The following is a 10,233-nucleotide window of genomic DNA, read 5'->3' as shown; positions in this document are numbered from 1 at the left end:
TGTTCATTTAAAACTAATACTATATTAGAAAAATTTTCTAAAACTAATTGAGCAGTGGGATAATAAACACCGGAAAGTTGTTCGGTTGCATCATTAAATACTTTTAAAATTTCACAAATACTACTGCAAATATTCCATTATTGTGAAAATAAATATATATTAGCATTAGTGTTTTGTGCAAAAAATGAACATAATAATTCTTTATATTGAAATGAATCTTGTAATAATTGGTATGTTGAATTCCAACGTATTGGTACATCACGTGGAAATTTTTTAGGTCTCATTCCATTAATTTTACAAAACCTACCCCATTGTTTCATTATAGATGGATGAGACCATAAATAAGAAATTGCAATTCTAATTGGTTTAATATAATTTTCTAAAATTTTTAAACCATCTTGAACACATAAATTTAAAACATGGCATACACAACGAATATGAAAAAATAAACCTCCAATAATAGGTTGACAAACAAATTTTAGATCATCTATACAAGCGGTATTAGAACTAGCATTATCTAATGATATTGAAAATATTTTATGAGTTAAACCATATTTTTCTAAAATTAAACATAATAATTGTGCGATATTATGAGCATTATGTGATTCATCAAAAACTCTATAAGCTAATAATCTTTTTTGGAGGTTCCAAGAGTTATCGATCCAATGGCAAGTCACACCCATATACGAATGTGTTTGCCAATGATCACTCCAAATATCGGAACATAAAGAAACTTTATTATCTAATTTACTAAATTCATCAATTAAATTCTTTTTTCCTTGTTTTACTATTTTTTTAATTGTACGAGTAAGTGTAGTCCTAGGAACACGTTTAGCACATGGATTAAGAGATTCTTTACAAAAATCTTCAAATGTGCATTTAGATCCAAAACTAAAAGAAAGATGTTATACGGAAACAAATTTAGCTAATGATTCTCTTAATTTATTATCCGAATATAAAAATAAACCGGAATCGGTACTACCGCTAGTTGAAGAAAATCTTGATAATTGTGTTTGAGAACGGTCGAGTCCATATTCCGTCGGGTGCTTCGTTTCTACATGTCGTTTCAACGACCCATAGCCGGCTTGGAATTTGTAGGAAGCATTGCAGTGCTTACATTTTGCACGCATTTCTCCCGACGGAATAGTGACCTTCTCAAAATGTTTAGTAAAATAGAAGACTTTAGAGGAGGAAGTTCCGAACCTTAGAAGTAATTGCATCGGTACTTCCTTGTGTTTCGGGTGTCGGATTCGGAAGATGCTCGATCTCATCATCGTTGGATTGACTGTTGGGGTCCTCCTCCCGCGGATTCATTATTTGCTTTCCCTTCCGAGCTCGAGATGATGCACCTCTGCGGCCTCCTTCCATTGTAATTGAAAATTGAAAACGAAAGCGTATAGAGAATACGAAATGAGATTAAGAGTAGAGAAGATGTGTGTGAAAATGATAAAATGAACTCTCTATTTATAGAGTTTTGATAGTAACGGACACTAAATCATAGCCATTGATCAAAAAGGTCAAATGATCCTAACCGTTGAAAAAAATACCTAAAACCCCTTCCCAATGGCTATGAACCGCTGAACCGGTGGTCCGAACCGGCGATTAACCAACGGCCGTTCAAAAAAAAAAAAAAAAATTTGCAGCTGAACCGCCGGTTCAACCCGCCGGTTAACCGGCGGTTCGCCGGTTTTTACACCCATTGAACCGGAACCGGCCCGGCAACTTGCCGGGCCGGTTCCGGTTCGGCCCGGCGAACCGGGTCAACGGGCAACCGACCCGTTGACCCGGTTACGGGCCCGGGCCGGGTCCGGGCCAGACCCGACCCGGGGTCGGGTCTAATTCCGCCCACGACTCCTGAGTCGATTTGATCAATCGATCAGGTGAGCAAATTCTAACTACAATACTCTGATTCATTGTACTTTGAGTTCGACAGCCGATCGAGAGCTTGAAGGGAGGTACCCTGGAGCTGTTAGCATCGTCTGTACGAGCTGGGAGCTTGTTTCTTCTTCAGAGAACGCTTGAAGGGAGGTTCCCAGGAACGCCTTTGTGTCACGGCAGAGAGGAGTTTGATCTTAGGTTTGGTATGTGGAACGTGTTTGTTTTTCTTTACCTTTGATTTCAAGATCACTTGCTCAAATCTTATGATATGATTACTTGCATTTGCAATTTGTTTTCTATTCATTATTGCATTTTATCCATTCCTTAGCTGAAAATAGAAACTCTTGATGTTTACATTTGAAACGTTACAATTTGAATCGTGTTAGGTTTAAGTTCACATAAATGGATCATGTTTAGTTGAGAACAACCCTTCTTTGATCTTATTTTTTATTGTACTAGTGCACTACTGAGAATTAGATGAATTCGATTCGTAATGTAAATCTAATGGAAGTGCCGAGTTTACCTTGTTGATGCAAGAATTTAATTTGAATCGAGCCTAGAGTACTCACACATTTATTAGTTATCCTTAGAAAAAATACAACTTGAGACTTCTTACTACAACTCTTATCTTTAGTTTCAATGAGTTCCAATCTTTATTAATTTTGAAGTGTCACATGACATGAAAAATGGTCGACATCATACCAACACCCAATCGATCAGTCTATCGATTGGAGGCTGCTCCCACGAAGAGCACAGTGTGCTCCCCAATCTTTTAGCTAATCGATTGGGATACTCCAATTGATCTGTCGACTAATTGGGGCTGGGTTTCTCGCGATGACAGGAGGATGTTGGAATCAATTGGTTAATCGATTCCGGGGTCTTCTATGAGAACACAGAAGTGCACTGGATCAATCAGTCGATCGATCCGACTACTCTCAATCGATCAATCGATCAATAGATTGGGAGATGACCATTACATATATTATGACTTTTGGATGGCTGAGATTGCTCAGATCTTATGTGGTAATCGATTGGGAGTAATCTCAATTGATTGAGAATCCTAGATCATGGAGTATAAAGGCAATGACGAGATTTAAACGCAACAACACTTACACGATTCTCTCCACCACTTCTTGGATGATTCAAGGCGAAGTGTTGTTCCACTTCCGAATCAACAAGGAGAGACTCCAACCAACAAGAAGATAGCAAGCTAAGCAAAAATTTCAGTGTAAAGTGTTTTTACTTTCATTGTGCTTGTATTCTTGATATATTTATCTGTGTGAGATTGTATGAGATTTCTCCACCTCTGATTGTTTCGAGAAGGAGTATTTTGATAGTGGATGTATGTGAGAGTGTGGATCTTTGTATTAGTTATCTCTTCTTGAGGTAGATACCAAGTAAATCCTTCTGTTAGCATTGGGAGGCTTGCTTCGAGTTTTTCCACTGCATCATCATCATCGAAGCGAAGAGAGAGAGAGCTATTCTTCCCCCTCTAGCTCCAGAGTGTCCTAACAAGTGGTATCAGAGTGAGACCGCTCTTCACCGGACTTATCGCCAAAGAGGGCAACGAGTTAGAGGAAGAAGAAGAAGTTGAAACCCTAATTTTAACAAGATAAAGGTTATCATAAAAAAGGAGCTCAACTTCAAGATGAATTTCTGAGATGGACTCAGATTTGACACAAGGATGCCTCCACCGTTCACATCTACAAGCTTTGATTCTTAGAAATCTAGAATCAAAAACTTCTTCATGATGAAGATAGAGCAATGGTTTGTTCTAATAGAAGGCTTTGAAGCTCCAAAAGATTCAAAAGGTAAAATTCTCAAGAAAAGTAATTGGAGCAAGGAGCAAATGCTAAGATGTGAGGCTAATGATAAAATAATCAAATTATTGGTCAGTTTATTATCGAGCAACATCATATGTAAAATTGGGGATTATCAAGATGCCAAGGAGCTTTGGAGCAAGTTGGCAAGAATCCACGAAGAACCCTCTACTACACCAAATCAAGAAAAATCCAAAGAGGGCAACTCATTGGATCAAGAAAAAGAGGAAGGAGATTCGGAGGTTGAGAGATGTTCATCATTCGAAGAGGAAGAAAGTGAAGAAGAGTTATCCTCAAGGGAGCACGAAGACAAAGGCAAAGGGGGTATACTCCTTATTTCACGTGCATAAGGATGAAGATGAAGAGGTCTCCACCTCTAGGATTAAGGGGGAGTTTCATTCATTGCCACCGAATCAAGAGGAAGCCTCTACTTCTAGGTTAAATAAATAGGAAGATGTTGTCACCTCCACAAGTCAAGCAAAATCAAATGAAGAACTAAGTGTCATCCCTACATGTGAAGATATACAAATTTCAAATTGTAATAATAAAAATTATATTATATGCTTTGAGTGTAGAGAAAGAAGATACTACAAAAGTAAGTGTCCTAAGTTGACTAAGAATAAGGGTCAAATGGCACACAAGGCTACGAAGAAGCCAAAGGAGGTCGATTCCGTAGTACGCAAAGGTAAGGAGCACATTGTGTGCTTCTCTTCTGATCAAAATGACTATTATCTAAGTTAATGTCCTAAGGGGAAGAAATCAGCCAAGAATAAAGGAGGAAACTCAACTCAAGGTATCATTTATTGAACCAATTCCTTTGAGTCATGATAAAAAGCATGCTAGTTCAAATCTTTATCATTTTAATACAATTTATCATGAAAATAAAAGGCATGATAGGGTTAAAGAAAAACATGTGGCATATTATGCTAAGACTACCTCACCTAAAGTTAGGAAGGTAGATAATAATTTAGGTAATAATTCTAAGGATCTTAGATATAGGCCTAGAAATAGAAATGCCAAAGGAAATCTAGAAAAATCCACATCTAAGGATTTAAGAATGGAAAATCAAGCCTTGAAGTCAAATCTTGATAAATTGAAAAAGACCCTAAAAAGAATGGAGAATATCTTTAAGGAGCAAAATGGACAAAACCTAGGAATAGATATGGAAGAGTCATTCAATGGCCATAGAGGTTTGGGAAACAAACCTAAAACCAAAAAAAATGAGCATCCATACCATAGAGTTTCATATAGTTATAGAACTAACCATAGGTCTAGGGGTCAAATCAAGATTAAAAGGGAGGTCAACCCTAAAATTAACTATAAAAAGGCCAATGTGACTAAGGCTTCTAAGAAGTCTAAGAAAGTCACAGGGAAGTATCCCTAAAGTTGACCTAGAAGAGTCTAACATGACCAAGGCTTCTAAGAAGCCTAGGAAAGTCATTAGAAAGGCATCAAGGGAAGTTATCCCTAGTGAATACCTAGAACATCCAAGGATCACCAATCAATTTTGAGTTCCTAGGAGTATGTTCTCTATACCCTAGATGAGTCTAGAGAGTGTCAACTTTAATTGGAAGGGCAGTTAACCTAATCTTGAAAAGTTGACACTAGGAGAGCATTTTCAAGGTAGTTGTACTCTTTGAAAATGAAAATGTCTAATTGGTTACTCTTATTGGAGGAGTAAAATGTGTCAAAATTTGAAGATTTGGACCTAATTAAATTGGCACAATTCAGTTAAAGGCAAAAGAAATGCGAAAGTGGGATTATGACATTTTTCTTAGGAAGAAAGAGGCAACTTAGGTCTATTCTTTAAGTTTAGCAATTGGTTTAAGAATAGGATTAATTTTGGCTTAGCAATTAATTAGGGATACTTAGATAGATAATCTATGTATATTATTTTTACTAAATTGTCATGTTTTGTTTGTCCATCATATGTCATGATATCATATTTTGTATTTATATTTGTTATGAAAAATAAAAATATCATATCATGTCATACATACATCATGTAGCTATAGTAGATTTTCTTTTAAAAATACTCATTTTAATGTATGCCATAAATCATCATGCATTTTTTAATTCTGTGTAATTAAGGATAATGACCTTAATCAGCAAGTGACATCCTAGGTGGATGATCAAAGTTTAAAATGTCTAGATAGAAATACATGATTCCTTAGTTTATGGCAAAATCAAAATCTACATCTCACAAAGATCATAAGTTGACTTGTATGTGTTTTAGTGCATATTAGATACAAGTGATATGTTAAGCGGATGAACAAAACTTAAGATGTTGATTTAGTGCATGTTTTTGAGTTTTAAATTCATCAAAACATATAGTTTATATGTTATCCAATCATTGGGAAAGCTAATGTATGAGTTAGGTGCAATTGACCCAAGGAACATGGTTGGAAATTGATTTTGAAAATGATTTTAGATATACTTTGAAAAACCTTGGTGAATGCTATCTTTTGATAGAAATCACTATTATATAGTTAGACACAAACTTAGAAGAAATATTGAAGTTTTCAAAAGTTTCTAATTTTGTGTCAATCTTTGAAAATAAGATGTATTTTTATTAAAAAAAACTATTTTTTCTTGATAGTATATGACATAACTAATGTCTACATAAAATTTAGTGAATTTTTTATAAATGTAGAATTAGTTAGAAATTTCTGAAATTCGATATGATTTTGAAATAAAAAATTTTAGAAACTTAATTGATCAGCCGATCGATTGAGCATGTTCGATCGATAAGCTAATCAATGGAACTTGGGTTTCTGCGAGCAGTAGCTTGTCAAATCGACTAGTTGATCAATTCAACCCCACCTTGATCGATCAGTTGATCAATTCAAGGGCATTTCCCATGAATAGAAGCTCGTGGAATCAATCAGTTGATCGATTGAATGGCTTTGATCGATTGAATCCCAACTTCAATCGATTGGAAAAGCTAATTTTGGCTGAAATGGTCCAATTCATGTCCATTAAGCCATGTTTAGTCATATTAACCATCTCTAACCCTATAAAACTCATTTATGAATATTTATGAGTAGTTTTCATGATGAAAACAAGATTGGAATGGTTAAGCAAGATTAAGTTGGATTTTAGGATGAGATTTACATTCAATATTGATTCTTGAACCTCAAAATTTCAAATTTTGAGTTTCCTAAAGTTTTAGGAACTCCAGGTCATTGATGGTACAATGACAGATGGTTAAAGCATATTTTGAGGGGAAGTTACTCCTTAAAGATATAAATTATTTTTCTTTGAAACAAATAGGAGGTTGTAAACTTTCATTATTATGAATGCTCTACGATGAGCATTGTGTGATAGAAGTATGCTCTAAGATGAGCATTGGGCATAATGAAGGGTATGAGACTTTTATAGTGATGTTGTGAATAACAAGTGAGGTTGTGAACAACATGAGATAACTCTTAAGGAAAAGGATTTTTAATGTCTGCCAAAGGGGGAGAATGCAGGGTTTAAGTTAGGAAATTCTCCATGCTCATAGGGAGAGATTGTGAAACCCTTATGTTAAGGGGGAGAATGAAAGAAACCCTCATTCATGTTTTGGCATGAAGAAGAAGTTGAGGTTATGGGTTTGACCTAACTTAAACGTATTGTCAAACATAAAAAAATGAGAGATTATTGGTGCAATTTCCCCTAGTCAAGATTGACCAGGTTGACTAAGTTTGAGTTGGCTCAACCTTGAGTCTTGATGCTTGAGTTTTAATGTTTGACAAGATATGGAGATTGCAGGTACAATTATCCATTAGAGGAGATTGGTGGTGCAATTCCCCTCTGGTTAAGGTTCGACCAGTTTAATGTAAAGAAGAGTCAAGTAGGTCACGGATGATCGGATACTTGATTGGAAAGTCCTAACTAGAGTTTAGGCAAGGGAAAAGTCCAACAGAAAGGTTGGCAAAAGATGTAATTCCAAGTGGGCCAGTGTTGACCAGATACTTGGTGTGAAAGTCCTGGTGAGTGAAGCCGAATAGTGGAAAATCCTAGTGAGAGAAGTTAAGTGATGGGAAAAATCTTGGTGAGTGAAACTAGGTGAAAAGCCCTAATGAGTGAAGATAGACAGATGGAAGTCCTGGTGAATGAAGCCAAGAAGTTTGGAAGTCCTAGTGAATGAAGCCAAGCAGATGGGAAATCTTGGTCAGTGAAAATAAGTGAAAATCCTAGTGAGTACAGCTATGTATTAGAAATCCTGGTGAGTGAAGGCAGGTGAAAAGTCTTGGTAAGTGAAACCAGGCAGCGGAAATCTAGGTGGATCAAAGTTGACCAGACACCTGGTGTTTAGAAGTCCAAATGGGTCATCGTTAACCAAACACTTAGCACGAGGAGAAAAGCCCAAGTGGGTCAAAGGATTGACCAGACACTTGGTGACAAATTCCTAGCAAGTCAAGGTTGACGAGATGCTAGGCAGAAGGGGGTCCCAACAGGTCACGCTTGACCGGATGTTGGGATTCGAAGCCCTAGACTTGAGTTAGTCAAGTAAGGGTTAGTCAATCGATCAGCCGATCGATTGAATCAGCACCCAATCAACAAATCGATCGATTGGAGGCCGCTCGCGCGAAGAGCACAATGTGCTCCCGAATTGATCAGTCGATTGATTGGGATACTCCTAATCTATCGGTCGATCGATTGGGGTTGGGTTTCTCGCGATGACGCGAGGAAGCTAGAATCAATTGGTCAATTGATTCCGGGGTCTTCTGTGAGAACACAGAAGCGCACTAGATAGATCAACCGATCGATCTAGATGCTCTCAATCGATCGGTCGATCTATTAGGAGATAACCATTACACAGGTTATGACTTTTGGATGGTTAAGATTGCTCAGATCTTACGTGGCAATCGATTGAGAGTAAGCCCAATTGATTGGGAGCCCTAGATTGTGGAGTATAAAGGCGACGGTGAACTTCAAACGCAACAACACTTACACGATTCTCTCCACCACGTCTTGGATGATTCAGGGCGAAGTGTTGCTACACTTCCGAATCAACAAGGAGCGACTCCAAGCAACAAGAAGATAGCAAGCTAATCAAAAATTTCAGTGTAAAGTGTTTTTACTTTCATTTGTGCTTGTATTCTTGTTGTATTTCTCCGTGTGAGATTATACAAGGTTTCTCCATCTCCGATTATTTTGAGAAGAAGTATTTTGGTAGTAGATGTGTGTAAGAATGTGGATCTTTGGATTAGTCATCTCTTCTTGAAGTGGATACCAAGTAAATCCTTGTGTTAGTATTGAGAGGGTTGCTTCGAGTTTTTCCGTTGCATCATCATCGAAGCGAGCTATTCTTCCCCCTCTAGCTCTGAAGTCTCCCAACATTCTAGACTCTAGTATCGCCCGGTCGAGTTATAAGCAAACTTACCCTCGCACCTGTCCTAGACTCTCGTGCCACTCGGCCAAGTTGTAAGTGAGCCTGCCCTCGCACATATTCCAGACTCTCGTGCCGCTCGGCCGAGTTATAAGTGAACCTGCCCTCACGCCTGTTCTCAACTCTTACCATATCTATGAACTATTCGAATGGGCAATGCTCCCAGCAAAAAACTCGAACAGCAAAACTAGGACCGAGCGTCCAAGCCAATGATACTAAAGAACACAAGTGTCTAGTCAGTTGAGCTTGTAATCTCCTTCGACTAGAATTGAATGAGAGGCTAGTGATACGGAGAATAAGGTGGGACCCCCGAATTGGGATTCAACATCAAGAAAATCGGCTGATGTGGCAGTCAAAGTCAAGAAGGGGTCAACTCTCGAGTCATATCAGTGTTATGCCCCAATAAGTCTAGTGTCACCATAGAGTCTCTGGCCGATTGGACCAAAGGATCGATCGGACACGCTAGGCACATTACTCAGTTGGACCGGACTCTATGTTCAAGTATAGCAGCCAAATGCAAGATAAACCTCCATCATAAAGTCTAATAGGACATCTTGTCCAGGCGCATGTCAAATCTCCAACATAAATCTAGTTGAACTTAACACCGATTAGATCCACAGGGCTCAACTCCCCACATTGCAGAGGTGGACTCCCAATCTACAATCGGGGCCTTGCTCCCTACTTAAATATAAGGTTCCCATCATAAACCCAGTAGGCCCCAATGTCGGTCAAACCTTAGGCTCCACAGCATGGCTCCCTAGGCGCATGTCAAATCTCCAACATAAATCTGGTTGAACTTAACACCGATTAGATCCACAGGGCTCAACTCCCCACTTTGCAGAGGCGGACTCCCAATCTACAATCGGGGCCCTGCTCCCTACTTAAATATAAGGTTCCCATCATAAACCCAGTAGGCCCCAGTGTCGGTCAAACCTTAGGCTCCAGAGCATGGCTCTCAGTATATTTCTGATCGACTAAAGAGCCAATCTAACTCCTTCTAAAAGACAACATTATCATAGAATTGTAACAACTTATTAAAGAATATGTCATTAGTCTCACATACTTCAACATCATCTTTTACCTCCACTGGCACTCAAACGGGCTCTACTGTTTCTGTTCAATCCTCTTACAAGAACCCTATGGTTTCCATGTCAAGAT

Source organism: Zingiber officinale, chromosome 3A, assembly GCF_018446385.1.
Source record: "Zingiber officinale cultivar Zhangliang chromosome 3A, Zo_v1.1, whole genome shotgun sequence".
Lineage (NCBI taxonomy): Eukaryota > Viridiplantae > Streptophyta > Magnoliopsida > Zingiberales > Zingiberaceae > Zingiber > Zingiber officinale.
This window is presented reverse-complemented; position numbering follows the sequence as displayed.